This window comes from Bos indicus x Bos taurus, chromosome 22 (genome assembly GCF_003369695.1).
Source record: "Bos indicus x Bos taurus breed Angus x Brahman F1 hybrid chromosome 22, Bos_hybrid_MaternalHap_v2.0, whole genome shotgun sequence".
Classification (NCBI taxonomy): domain Eukaryota; kingdom Metazoa; phylum Chordata; class Mammalia; order Artiodactyla; family Bovidae; genus Bos; species Bos indicus x Bos taurus.
In genome coordinates, this window is record NC_040097.1 from 23,214,211 (window position 1) to 23,228,503 (window position 14,293).

At 40.7% G+C, this 14,293-nt stretch overlaps 1 protein-coding gene across 1 annotated transcript in view; it reads left to right on the forward strand.

Annotated features, from left to right (window-relative positions):
* Window positions 1-14,293, forward strand: part of ATXN7 (ataxin 7) — a 134,070-nt gene that overhangs the window by 19,837 nt on the left and 99,940 nt on the right. Inside the window, exon 2 of the mRNA XM_027523259.1 lies at window positions 9,107-9,205. The gene's annotated coding sequence lies outside the window, so the exon portion shown is untranslated. The remainder of the gene's footprint in view (window positions 1-9,106; window positions 9,206-14,293) is intronic.

Consider the following 14,293-nt stretch of genomic DNA (forward strand, 5'->3'; position numbering starts at 1 on the left):
CCTGGAGAAGGGAAAGGCTACCCACTCTAGTATTCTGGCCTGGAGAATTCCATGAACTGTATAGTTCATGGCGTCACAAAGAGTCAGACAAAAAAAATTGACAAAAATAAAATAAAACAACTTGTTATCCAGAGTTTGATTCATGAATTTTCAAACCTGTGTTTTTCTAGCTTGGATGTTCTATGCTCTGTGTTGCTATATTTGAACAGCGGCTAAAGTCGCATGTGCCGACCTAATAGCTGATTATAGCATTAACCTTATTGCCTACTGTTAAGGACGATACCGTGAAGTTAAAGGGAAAATTACCCTGGGAAAAGCCAATTCCATTGACAAAGTAAATACTACAGTTGATTACTGAGCGAGAGTAAGAAGCCCAAATATATACTTTAATTGTACCAAATAAAGTAAGTGACCCGCATCTGTATTCCATTTGATCCTGAAAGAACTCTTTAAAGGAGAGAGATTTTTTGGAACAGCATATTTAAATGAACAACAGTTGAACTCTTCACATTAATTAACTAATGTAAAGATTGTTGTACAGGATTTTACTGTATGTGGTTAATGTGAGACGTCATCATAAGAAAGTCTGTGTCTGCATGATGTTAATAAGATTTTTTGGAAATGGACTCCTATGGGTGAGTGAAGGTGGGAACAAACAGCCTCAGAAGGAAGAAATCTTCCTCAGATGCCAGTGTGTTGTTTTCTAACAAAATGTAAAAAAAAAAAAAACACCTCTGGGAGCTGTAGGAGGACAGCTTAGTGTTTGGCTACAGCTAACCATACCATGGCTCTAAGGAGCCCAACGTGGGGACTTACAGAACTGTAATTGAGCAAATAGAAGGTGGGTCCCAGGGCACCATTCTGAGCTCACCCTTGGTGAAGGAGTGAGCCTTGCTCCTTGGCTTGCGTAGAGGTCCTGCTCCTGGACAGATATTTACAAATGGGATACTCATGTAACTGGCATTTGGTCTCCATTTGACTATAGCTCCTGGCATTTTAGACAGTCTTCCTCCCAGATAGGAAAATATCCTTTGTAATTAAAATCAGCCTCTATTTACTGACGTTTTTCTTTTTTTCTTTTTTCCTTCAAGCAGCATATGACCCTACTTAAAGTAGCTGTTAGGATGGAAGAGAAGGGAACAATCATTTCTTGACCATTGAATATATGCCAGCCACTGTGCTATGTATGTACAGTCACATATGGAATTACAGTATGGAGAAACTGCATTCATGACACTCAGTAAGTGACAGGTCTGAAATAAGCAGCGTACTAGGTAACTCTTCAGAGCATATAGGCCTGTTTTCTTGGTCAGGTACATTTAAGAGGCAGTGGCCTGAAATACTATATATATAAATATATAAAAAATGTCATATATATATATATGAAACTTCATATATATATATAACTTCATATATATATATATATATATAAAATATATATCCACTCCAGTATTCTTGCCTGGAGCATGGATAGAGGAGTCTCGCGAGCTACATTCCGTGGGTCACAAAGAATCAGACACGACTAACACTTTCACTTTTTCACTTTCACACACATTGTATAGAGAGATAATTTAAAGAATATATATCTATTAATTAACTTAAATATTTATACAAAGTATGAAGTAATACAGAATTTAAAGATGTAAGATCTCACCTTCCTGTTAGCAGTTTTCTATCCAGGTGAGGAAAATAAATTATAAGTACAAGAAAAACCAACTAAGTACAGGAGTGAAAATTACTTAACCTATCAATACAATGTGTATAATAAGGCAATCTATAATTAATTACTTAATAAATCTTTCAGATTGTAAGTGCTGTAATTGTTCAGAGGTAATGATTATTCATCTCTGACCCTTGATTTTGTTACCTGTAACATGCATATGATACCTATGTCATAGTGAGAAATAAATAAAACAGGCATGTATTGCTCATTACTTAATGTGTGAAAGTGGTCATTGCTGTTTTATCTGACTCTTTGCGACCCCGTGGACTATAGTCTGCCAGGCTCCTCTGTCCATGGAATTCTCCAGGCTGGGGTACTAGAGTGGGTAGCCATTCCACTCCAGGGGATCTTCCCCACCCGGAAATCAAACCTGGGTCTCCTGCATTGCAGGCATATTCTTTACCATCTGAGCCACCAAGAAAGCCCATTACTTAGTGTACTTTAAATAAATTGTAGCTGTGCCATTGGCAAGGAAAATGCTGATGATGTAGTGACAACAATAATACTGTATCAGTGTAGGTTGACTGCTGTCACTACCCAAGACCTCGGTAGTTTAACACGATCCATGTTTATTTCTCACCCAAGTCACAGCTCTGTGTGTGTTGGCAAGGAGGCTGTCACTTTCCCGGTCACTCGGGGGTGAGATTTTGTGGCTTTGCTCACTTCTTGGTGCTTGGAACCCTCTCCATTTGACCAGCAGAGGGTATGAGAGATTGAGGATTAAGAAAAGGAGGTTTCTATGGGCCAAGCCTAGAAGTGGCATCCAACATTTCTGTTCACGTTTTAGGACTCAGTCATATGGTTATACCTTACTACAACGCGTATTGGGAAATTTAGTCTAACTGTGTGCTCAGGAGGAGGAGAATGTGAGTATAGGTGAGCATTGGCAATCTATCATAGATAATAATTAGAGGAGCTTAATAGAAGAGGAGGGATTTTTTTTCTGGATCTTTTAAAGAGAGATTTGTAATAGACTATTCAGCCTGCCTTTAGGTAGCATTATTTCAAGAGGAAGGATAGAACTTAAAAAGCCTGCAAGCATTGTTCATAAAAATTACGCTTTTGTCCCATTAGCCACTGCCTTTATTGTAGGCCATTTTGTAGTGACCTTGGACAAGCCATCTAACCATTTTAGACTCCTATTTCCTTCCATATTAATATTGTCCATAGGACTGCAGTGAAAATCAAATAAGACTAGGCCTGGCAGATACTTAGCACTGAGTCTAGCCCAGAGTAAACACTCAATGAAAGTTATTATTGATAATGTTAATATGTATGACCCCAGAACTAAATAGCTGCTAGCTGTTCATTTATCTTTCCTAAAGGACCACCTCGAGTAGCAAAGAATGACTTGACTTGAGTTTATTTACATGAAGTTTAGAATTCTGGAACCCCAGTTTGGTAATAGGAGATTAATGTTCCCCTGGCAGAATATTAGAGGAGAAACCCTCTCTGTCTCCCCAGGCTTGCATCCTTCCATTTGACTTCACAGACTTTTTATTCCTCTCAGAAGAGGATAACAGGAGTATTGGGCTGTAATTTATTCCTCCTCCCTCCTTCCCAGATCTTCCTCAGCTCTATTGTGAATTTGTCTGGGAAGAGTGAGGTTAATGTCAGAAGAGCTACTTTTTGCTCAGGCCTGATGGCAAGTTCTTAGCAAGAGAAGAACATCCCTCCCAGGTCCGTGTTACTTTCAGTGGAGGGATAATTGTCAGAGCTTGTGGTTCCATTTAACCCAGTTCTATTCAGCAGGTATTTATTAACAGCCCTGGGGAAACAAGATTGAAATGTTGCAGACCTTGCCTCTAAGAAACCCCCTTAGGGAGGTGAGTTTCTTGAAAGGTAAGAAGAAAGGAATTCTAGGTGGCGGGAAGAGCAGGTCTAGAAGAATAGAGGTGGGAAGGGATGACACAGGCTCACCTCATGGATGCACCTGCCTCAGGTCTGCCCCTTGTTGGCCTCTCCTCACAAGCCTCAGTTTTCTCTCTGTTAAAGGAGTAGAGTAAAAGTTCCAACATCATAGACCTGGGAGGATCAAGTTAGATGACACACATAAGTGTTACTTGCTCAGTCGTGTCCAGTTCTTGCCTGCCAGAGTCCTCTGTCCATGAAATTCTCCAGGCAAGAATACTGGGGTGAGTAGCCATTTCCTTCCACAGGGGAATCTTCCCAACCCAGGGATTGAACCCAGGTCCTCCCGCATTACAGGCAGATTCTTTACCATCTGAGCTACCAGGGAAGTTAATGATGTGTTAATAGTACTGGGCACAAGGTAAGTGCTTAGTACATGACAGCTGCTACTATTGTTACTGTTTTTGTGTGCTTCTGTAAATCAACCTGTAAACCCACTGACTTGACCAAGGATTTTTCACAGACAAATTAGGGCACTGGGAATTCTATTACACTTTTGGTTCTCTCTTAGGGCTCTGGTAAAATAGTGTACTGTAGTCACCATTGATGGAAAAATGGCCTGCTGACGCCTGAGCTAAAAGGATAGAGAATCCAGTATATCTCAGAGAGGTCTGGGAGAGTTGGGACTTGAGATGGAAGAGCCATGAGACCTGAAAGGGCAAAGGGAATGAGGAATGACTATGTTGAACCCTTTGGGGAAGAAAGAGGCTGAATGTGGGTGTATAGATAGAAGCTGTCAGAAAACAGAGGGTCCTTTAAAAATGTTAAGACTCCACATAAAGAGTTTCATGGAAGGTCAGGAAAGCCCACAACTGACTGCAGGGCACTAAGATGTATCCTTGAAACCTAGGCAGAGGTGCTGCAGTTCTTCCTAGCAAGTGGCTTCAGCTCCTCCTTTACCAGTTCTGTTTTCAGGCTGTTTTGGTGTTCACTGGAGTGAGCCTTAGTGAGTCCCTGTGGCTCAGGAGTTACAGAAACTTGACGGTGTCCATGGGGGATTGGGTCCAGGATTGCATTGTGGACCATCCAGTCCCATGGTATCCACTGGCTCTGCATCCACAATTTCAGCTGCAGATTGTAAACACAGTGTCGGATCAGATCAGTGATGGTGGAATCCATGGATGAGGAACCTGCGGATGAGACAGTCAACTGTGTAGAGTTTCATTCTTAAATTTGTTTTGCCAGGGAGAAAACTGGTCAGGGTGAAAGCGAGGTGGAGCTTGGGTCGGAGGACAGCTGCTGCTGCTGCTAAGTCGCTTCAGTCGTGTCCGACTCTGTGTGACCCCGTAGATGGCAGCCTACCAGGCTCCCCCGTCCCTGGGATTCTCCAGGCAAGAACACTGGAGTGGGTTGCCATTTCCTTCTCCAATGCATGAAAGTGAAAGGTGAAAGTGAAGTCGCTCAGTCGTGTCCGACTCTTCACTACCCCATGGACTGCAGCCTCCCAGGCTCCTCCGTCCATGGGATTTTCTAGGCAAGACTACTGGAGTGGGGTGCCATTGCCTTCTCTGAGTAAGTAAACTAAGTACCCCATTTAAATCATGTTTTTGGAGAATATGCCCACAGTTGACAAACAGCTTTAAAATTTTTGGTTTATGGTTTTTCAATCGGGAGACAGGAAAGCAACAAACGCTCAGAGTCACAAGCTTGGCTTCTGACAGGGGACAAGCCTGGAAGGAAAATCAGTGATGTAGCCAAGCTGCGTACTTTGGGAGGTAGATGCTCAGTGACAAGAGGCAGCCCATGACATGGCATCGCCCCATGCAGGAGAGCTAGCCTTAGTAGCCACGTTTTTGGAAGAGAAAGTAGAAATATGGAATTTTAAGTGGATTTCCCCACTTTTTAAATATTACCAACAAATACCTCCCCACCCTTTTCCTGTAAGATCACTAAACAGACAGACAAAACAGTGAACTATTTTAGGCCCATGGTCTTTGGAGTGAGAGTTGAAGAATGGAGAGAAGAACGTGTAACCTAGCAGGCGGCTCAGATTCATACACTCCTGGATCCTGTGCTTTCGGGGCACATCACTGGGCACAGGGCACAGGGCACATGCTCCACACGTTTTCACTGAATAAATAAACCTGCTGGGGTAGCCCTCTGCTGAGACATGGAGAGTGAGGAGTCGGCCTTCCCTCACCTCCAGCTTAGAAGAGAGAATCAAATCAGAACCTTTGTGGTCCTCCTTGTGGGCCTGCTTTTGCAGCCCTTTCTCTTCTCTTTCACAGCCTCTCTGCAAGCACCTGGGGCACATTCTTACTCTAAAGCTCCAGAGTTTGCCTGGAAGTGAAGAAAATTTAAGAAATAAAAAGAAAGTGTATACTGTCATGCTTAAAAACAGGTCCAACTCAGTGTAGCGTGTATTTCCTTTCCTCTATCAAGGTTAGTGCAGTTTTGCTTAATTTTGATAGACTCAATTATATAACAAGAAGTGATCCAGATTATGGCTTAAATTGCAACAAGGCTCTCAGAGTCTTAAAAGGACATAGAAATGTTACTCCTAGAAAATGAGTTCTTTTCTTTAAAACTGATAAGATGCTGCCCATGTAACAGTGTGGGCTTTTTGCTATTTAAAGTTAATGAGAAGACTTTTCTGAACCCTTGGGCATTCCACAGGATCCTCTTTTATATAAAATTCTGCTGGATATCTGCCCATTTATTTATTTCGTAGTACAAACATATTACTGTCTTTTCTGCAAGATTATTTTTGTTGCAGTTATCAGAAATCAATTCCAAAAATTTAAGCTCAGGTTAGGGGGCCATTTACCCTGCAGGTCCAGGGGATTCTTAGAATGCTACAGAGGATGTGCTTGGATCCTCTGGGAGACTATATGTGGGACAAGAAAGCCCTGGAACCCCTTGGGCAGAAACCAGTTCCTTTTTTGTCCTCGGGGGTTCCAGGGCCTCCTGGGGCTGGTTTACTCTGAGCAGCATCTTCACACATCAGTCTGCTCACTGGTCTTTTCCTAAACACTGAGAGCACATGGGGGAGCTTGCAGCATAAACCAGAATAGACCCTGTTCATCCCAGTTTCTAGTTCTCAGGAGAACGAATTGAATGTCTTAGTTTGGATCATGTGTCCAACTTTGGCCAAAACAAGAGGAGTTTGGAGTCCCATAGTACGAACATGACTTGGCATTGGGAAATATGGTGCTTACAGAATCACCATGGGCTCAACAGCCACTCTAGACAAAAGGCATCGTCTACAATCTCCATCCCCACCCTCCAACCAAAAGAAAAAGAAAGTAAATATATGCCTCTCAGGACTTTGGAGAACATTCAAATTATGTCTTTTCTTCTTGTTTCATCTCCTCTCCCACCTGTAATGGGCTGTCACTTTTAGAAAATCTTTAAAAATTATATTTATTGAATGCTTGTTATGTAATAGGTGGTGAATGAGTAAAAGCTATCAAGTTTTATGTTTCTATTGTTCGGAAATATTCTCCAGTCTTCCTTTTAAATTATCTCTCTTTCTCTTTGCAAAACAAAATAAAGCGGCTGTTTAGACAGTTTGGTGTACTGAAAAGGGAACTAAATAGCACCAAAGGCCTCCGTTCTGGTTCCAGTTTCAAACCATTTATTTGCTGGGTAATCTTGAGCAAATTATGACCTCTCCGTTTGTTTCCTCAGTAGTAAAATGGAGATCATAATAACAGCTCTCTTGAACACAGTGTTATTGTGAAGATAAAGTGAAAGAACATATACAAACGTGATAGTTTTTTTTTTTCTTTTTTCCTATTGAAGAAAGATTTCTGACCCCTATTCTGAGAAAAGTTACTATTTTTAAATGCTTATTTTTAGTAGCTGCCACTACCATTTTTTCTCCAAGAATAGGGTTTCTCTTAAAGCATTTTTACAGTATTCAGGCTAGTAAATGGTGAATTCTTTTAAAGGCAAACACTATCTTGGGGGAGATTTTACAGCACTCAAGATCTGATGACTTCCTTGAATACTTGGAGATCTAGATGAAGTATCCTGATGGAAAATTGAAAGCTAGCTTGACCTGGAGAAGTAAGGTCAAGCACATACGATGCCACTGTTATTCTGTCTGCGTCTCCAGCCTACCTTGAGGGAATAACCATTGGGGAGGTGGCTAGTGGCTGCTTCTGTCCTGGGAATTTGTAGGTTCCCTTGGAGTGATTTGGCATAGCTGTAAAATTTGGCATAGCTGTTTAGGATGCAAAGAAATGAATTTTGGCTCAGGACACACATGTTAAACAGGATAGTGGCTTTTATTGGAAATAGGACAGAAAAGAAACACTAAAATAGAAATCAGAGAAAAATTTTTAAAAGGTATGAGACTGGGATGCAATTAGAAATCTGAGAAACAGCTGGCTTATAAAGATTGTAGGAATGATTACATTGCTGAATAATATTCTGTGAGTGAATAAAACAGTTTAAAAAGGGAGAGGGGAGGGATATGATCCAGGAGCAACTTAAAAGCCAATAAAGGTAATTACGAATAAATGTTCAAACATGGCATAGAATTTCAGCCACTGAGTTTTGCAGAAGCTTTATTAGCACCTCAAACCTTAGAAATATTTGGCTTGCCATCTTCGAATGTATGATAATAAATATGAGTTGAGGAAAGCAGTATTCCTGCCTCCCGACCTTGATGAATAGCCAGTGAGGATTATAGGAAGAGAAGTGTATTTGCTCGTGAATTTTTCATATGAAAGCAGCCTGCCTTGTGCTTTATACTTGAGCAGCACCTGTGCCGTAGTTGTGTCGTTGCCCATATTTGCTGTTCCTTCTCTCCTGCTGCCTGTCAGTCTTGACACCAGCTTAATTTCTAACTCTGGCTTGTTAATCTCCGGTCCCTTGATTCTGTACCTCAATGCCCCCCCACCCCCCGCGCTCCCAAATTAATTTGAATAGTACCCACATTCTACTTTAAATGTGCATGTATGCAAGTACAAAAATACATAGATAAGGGAGTGGGTTTGTGTGTGTGTGTGTGCTTTTTAGAAAGATGGTTTAACTGAGCTCTTGTTTCCTGTCCGTACTATTATAAATTGCTTTTATAAACTGCTGAATGATAAAGGACAGAGAGAGCTCTCCAAATAATATTCTCACTCAGTATGTTGTGTGTGTGTGTGTTTAAATCTGTGATTCTGACAGGTTTCATAGGAGCAGGCTTCCTGAATAGCCATTTTAAAAATTAAGTGAAAACTCATTAGTGGCAAATTACACACAATGATTTTAAGCCCCAGGAGGCTGACTCTATGTACATATTGAGTAGTCATTTGTTCTTAGTTTATTGTGTAAATATAGCCAATTAAATTCTTTGTAAAAAAAAATTGAATTGAGTTTGTTGTAAAACTGGTACAGTGCCTCGCATTTTAACACTTTGACATTTTAAAGCACATATCATAATGTGGGGACACTGGCAGCTAATGAGACTAGATTTCTGATTCATTTTATCCTTTGTTTCATCGCTTTGCCTGTTTTCTTTCTTTTTTTTTTTTGTAGGTCTGAACAAAATTAAGAAGAAAGAGCTGCTACAATCACAGCAGATGAAGATCCACTAGTAAATTGATCAAGATTTTTGGCCAGCCCTCCAAAGAAAAGGTAACTTGCTCTTTCACCATCAGATCAGATCAATCGCTCAGTCGTGTCAGACTCTGTGACCCCATGATTTGCAGCACGCCAGGCCTCCCTGTCCATCACCAACTCCCGGAGTTCACTGAAACTCACCATAGCAGGGCTGAATACTGCAGTGCGTCTGATTATAAGAGTTTTAGTTCTACCAAAGGATGGTAATTTTTAAAATTTAAGGTATCTGAGTAAGATCTTCAATTTTAAGCATAACCCCAAATATGATCATATTAATGTGAAATGATAGTGAATTTTAGAGTACAGTATTTTTAGATGTTTGTCAGATTAAAATCTTCAAAATAACCCTCCCTCCCCCAAATTCAGTGAAATTTTTGGAATACTTTGGAGATAGGAAATCCACACCCCCCCCACCCCCATCTATAGCCACCTTTTCCTGTGAAGCTGTCTAAAGATGTGCTCTTGTATTTTGTCCTGTTTCACTTTGCCAAACTCCTGTTTTCTTCTCTCTACAAGCAATGTAGACCCAGCTGCCCAGGGCAGGGGAGAGTTTAAGGAAATTGTAAAATAGGCAGGAGGACTTCAGGCGCACTTCCTGGGCCCAGGGCCTTTGCCCAGCCTGCCAGAAAGCTCTCTGCTCGTGAGCAGTCCCAGATCTTCACAGAGATAGCAGCCACCGTTGATTGAGTTTCTCACTACACGATTGTGATTTTCCTCTAACTATCTGGGGAGGAAGGTGGTAAGTTTCAAATAATGTGAAAAAGGAGAAAAATTGCCGGAGGAATTTTTATTATTAAAAAAAAATAATAAAAGATCTATGCTCCCATCTACTCTTAAAAGAAATGAGGGGGCTTCCAAGTTAAGATGCAGTTTAAGATGAGTCATTGAAGAATAAACCTGAAAAGAATCCAAACAGGAAAGACCAAAGGAGTTTCAGCATCTGAAACTGATCAGCTTACATATTTAGATGACAAATTGCAGTGCTTCCATCAGGTTATAGGCATCTGTAGCAAAGATAGAACCACTGTGGACAACATGAACATGTGTCTTGACCATGGCGAAGCAGAAACGGGAGCTTCTAGAAGGATGTGGTAGTTCTGTTAAGGTGTTTAGAAGAACATAAGACTGGATAGCTATGCAGTCTCAACCTTCAAAACAGGCCCTTAAAATTTTTCCGGCCCAAAGCTGAAAGGCCAGTAGTGCAGAGGTATCTTTCAGTGATCATCACAGTCATCACCGAGGATGTTATTCTCTGTGGAATGTCTGAAAAGTGCCAGAGAAGAGAGAAGCAGGACTTCCCTAGATGGTGATCAGCAGCTGGCAGGGGTGGGATATGAGGAGGTGAGAGGAGAAAGTAGAGAGAAAACATATCTGACAGAAATGCTAAAGGAGCTCGTTAGTCCATAATTGTTTATTGAGCTTCTACTGTGTGCAGGATTGTCCCTGAGGAGGAAAAGAGAGCAATAGGAGGTGATTTTCACAGACTACTATTCTGATGAAGAATAAAATACAATAGGATTGTTACTGTTCAGTTGCTAAGTCATGTCTGACTCTTTGCAACCCCATGGACTGCAGCACGCCAGGCTCCTCTGTCCTCCACTATCTCCCGGAGTTTTCTCAAATTCGTGTCCATTGAGTTGGTGATGCCATCCAACCATCTCATTCTCTGCCGTGCTCTTCTCCTTTTGCCTTCAGTCTTTCTCAGCATCAGGGTCTTTTCTAATGAATCAACTCTTTGCATTTGGTGGCCAAAGTATTGGAGCTTTAGCTTTAGCATCAGCTTTTCCAATGAATATTCAGGGTTGATTTCCTTTAGGGTTGACTTGTTTGATCTTCTTGCAGTCCAAGGGACTCTCAAGAGTGTTCTCCAGCACCACAATTGAAAAGCATTAATTCTTTGGTGCTCAACCTTCTTTATGGCCCAACTCTCTATACTGAACTGTGTTGGCAAAGTAATGTCTCTGCTTTTTAATTCAGTCTAGGTTTGTCATAGCTTTTCTTCCAAGGAGCAAGTGTGTTTTAGTTTTTGGCCGCAGTCACTGTCTGCAGTGGTTTTGGAGCCCAAGAAAATAAAATCTCACTGCTTCCACTTTTTCCCCTTCTGTTTGCCATGAGGTGATGGGACTAGATGCCATGACCTTATTTGTAATATTGAGTTTCAAGCTTTTTCACTCTCCTCTTTGACCCTCATTAAAAGGCTCTTTAGCTCCTTCTTGCTTTCTGCCATCAGAGTGGTACATACAATAGGGCACCAGGAAGCCAATGACAAGGGGTTAAAGAAGTATCGGACTCGAGTCTGCAGGGGTCAGATGTGTGGAGGAATGAAATGTACCAGGTAAAACTATGAGAAACTATTAGATTCATGACCAGTCTCAAAGGGCTTACCTTTTCAGTACCAGCTGACTGTAGGCCCCAAAATCCATTCAGCAAGTATTAATGGAGTGCCTGCTTACATGCAGTGCTCTTCTGGGCACTGAGTATTAATTAGTAAATAAAAGGAACACAAGCCCCTGCCATTGTGCCACTGGAACAGATAACAGGTAGCAAATATAATAAGTTAATACAGTGATCTGCCTTCTATTTTAATAAAACCACTCTGGCCACTCTATGTATTCAGTTAGGGTATAGAGAGCAAGGGTAAAAACAGTGAGAGCAGTTACAACTGTGGTTACTGAAATAACCCAGACCCATCAAAATGTTAAGAAAATGGAAAACCTAACCTTAATGAATTTTTTTGATTGTTTTCAAAGTCAGCAATGTAAGAAAAGAATTTGAGTCAGCCTAAATAAGTCTGTGGGATTCTGCCATGTGCTGACACTTGCTGCTTTGGGTATAGAAGTGATAAAGGAAGTAAGAGAAAGGTGAGGACTTCGGGACAAGGCTAGCTTGGGAAAAGTTAGAGTGGATTTGAACCTGACATGAAAACTTGATTTTGATTATCACATGAAGCTGAACAAAGGGAAAAAATAATGGCGTGCAACTAGTCACAGAAGTAAAAAGGTGGAAAGAACCCGAACGTCCGTCAACTGATGAATGTATCAGTAAATGATGATATATCCACACACAGTGAAATTTTATTCAGCCATAAAGTAGAAGAAGTTACAGATATGTGCTCCAACCTGGGTGAACCTTGAACTGTATGCTAACTGAAAGAAGTCAGACACAAGAGGTCACATACCGCATTGTTTCAACATTGTGAAATATCCAAAATAGGCATATCTATTGAGAAAGAAAACATGCGGTTTCTAGGGGCTGGGGGAGGGATGGGAGAGGGGGAGTGACCGCTTAATGGGTACAGGGTTTCCTTTCAGGGTGATGACATGTTCTAGACAAGGCTGTGAGTATGATTGCATCACATTGTGAGTGCACTCAGTGTCACTAAGTTGTACATTTAAAATGGTTAAAATGGTGAATTTTATGTTATGTGAATATTACCTCAATTTTTTTAAAAGATGGCATGTGGAAAAGTATTTGAAGGATATGTGTTTTACATCTTGTCTAGCTAGAGTGGAGTCTTTGTAAGGGGGTGTGACAGATGATAAAGCTAGAAGAAAAAAAAAAGGATGTTGAGTCAGATAGTGAAAGTTGTTGACTGCCAGGCCAGCAGTTTAGATTCTCTTCTGTTGGCAGCTGTAAAACCCAGCAGGGTCTGCTCCACAAGTTCTTAAGAAAGAAACTGAAGCAAGGTTGATGCTTTGGGAATTGCAGCCTCTGGGTTGCAAAGTAAAGCAAGCAGTCCCTGGCTTTATCAGTCTAGGATATTTCTGCTCACCTCATGGAATTTTATGATACTGTCATGGAAGTCTTAAACAAAATTAATTTAGAATTTCCTAATCTTTAAAAAAAGCATTCTTATTATAGTTCCTGATTATGAATGTTTGCTATTAAAAAATATTAGGTAACTATGTGAGGCGACTGATATGTCAGCTAACCTTGATTGTGGTAATTGTTTGGAGATATATGTGTGCATGCTTAGTCACTGTTGTGTCCAACTCTTTGTGGCCCCCTAGACTGTAGCCCGCCAGGCTCCTCTGCCCACGTCATTTCCCAGGCAAGGACACTGGAGTCGGGGGCTACCTCCTACTCCAAGGGATCTTCCCAACCCAGGGATAGAACCTGCGTTTCTGTGTCTCCTACTTTGGCAGGCAGGTGAATTCTTTACCACTGGCACCCTCAGTGAAGCTCTATGTATCCATATCTGTGGATCTTTCTCAAGTATCTCAAATCTTCACATTGTACACCTTAAACATACATAATCCTTTGTGTCAATTATATTTCAGTAAAGCTGGGAAAAATGTAAACATTATATAAACCCCAATAAAAAGCCCCTTTAATTACATTCCTTCCCTCTCTACTACCTGTAAGTCTAGAGTTATCTACTGTTTTCTATACATAGATTTGTTGTTGTTATATTTATTTTCACAAAAGTGGCACATATTATGCATAGTATTTTGTATATCCCTTAAAAATATTTATATCTTGGCTGTCTTTCTACTTCTTTCTTTTGGATTGCTATATTACATGCTAGACCTCCATTTGTAAAGACAACAACAAAAAAATGAAAAGCAAATGCCATTTACCTCTTATTACAAAGAAAATGCAGTGTCATAAAATGTAAAAGTGACCAACACGATGAGCTCTTAGTATTTGCCAGGCATTCTTCTAACCATATTAATTTGCTAACTCCTTGTAACAACCTGATGATGTAGATATGGTTTGATCCTCCTTTTGCAGAGAAGTTAACTGAGGCACAGACAAAATGTGTCCTATTACATTTTGGTAACAGGTCAATGGATTGTCAGTGGCAGAAACGGGCTCCAAGACCAGCCTCAGCTCCAACTTGTTCAACTCCATCTTGTTATGAGGACCTTGTGGTCAATGGTATGAGATCATAGAGATTTTTCAAGAGAAGTCAATCTGAAATTTTGTGTGAAATTTTCCAAATTTTAAGGTTGGCTTTAAAAAATAGCTTTATTGAGATGTAATTTAAATGCTGCAGATTTACCATTTGAATCATTTTTAATACATTGACAGTGTTGCACAGACAGCACCTCTATATAGGTCTAAAATTAGTTCATCAGTCCCAAAGGAGACATTGTTTGC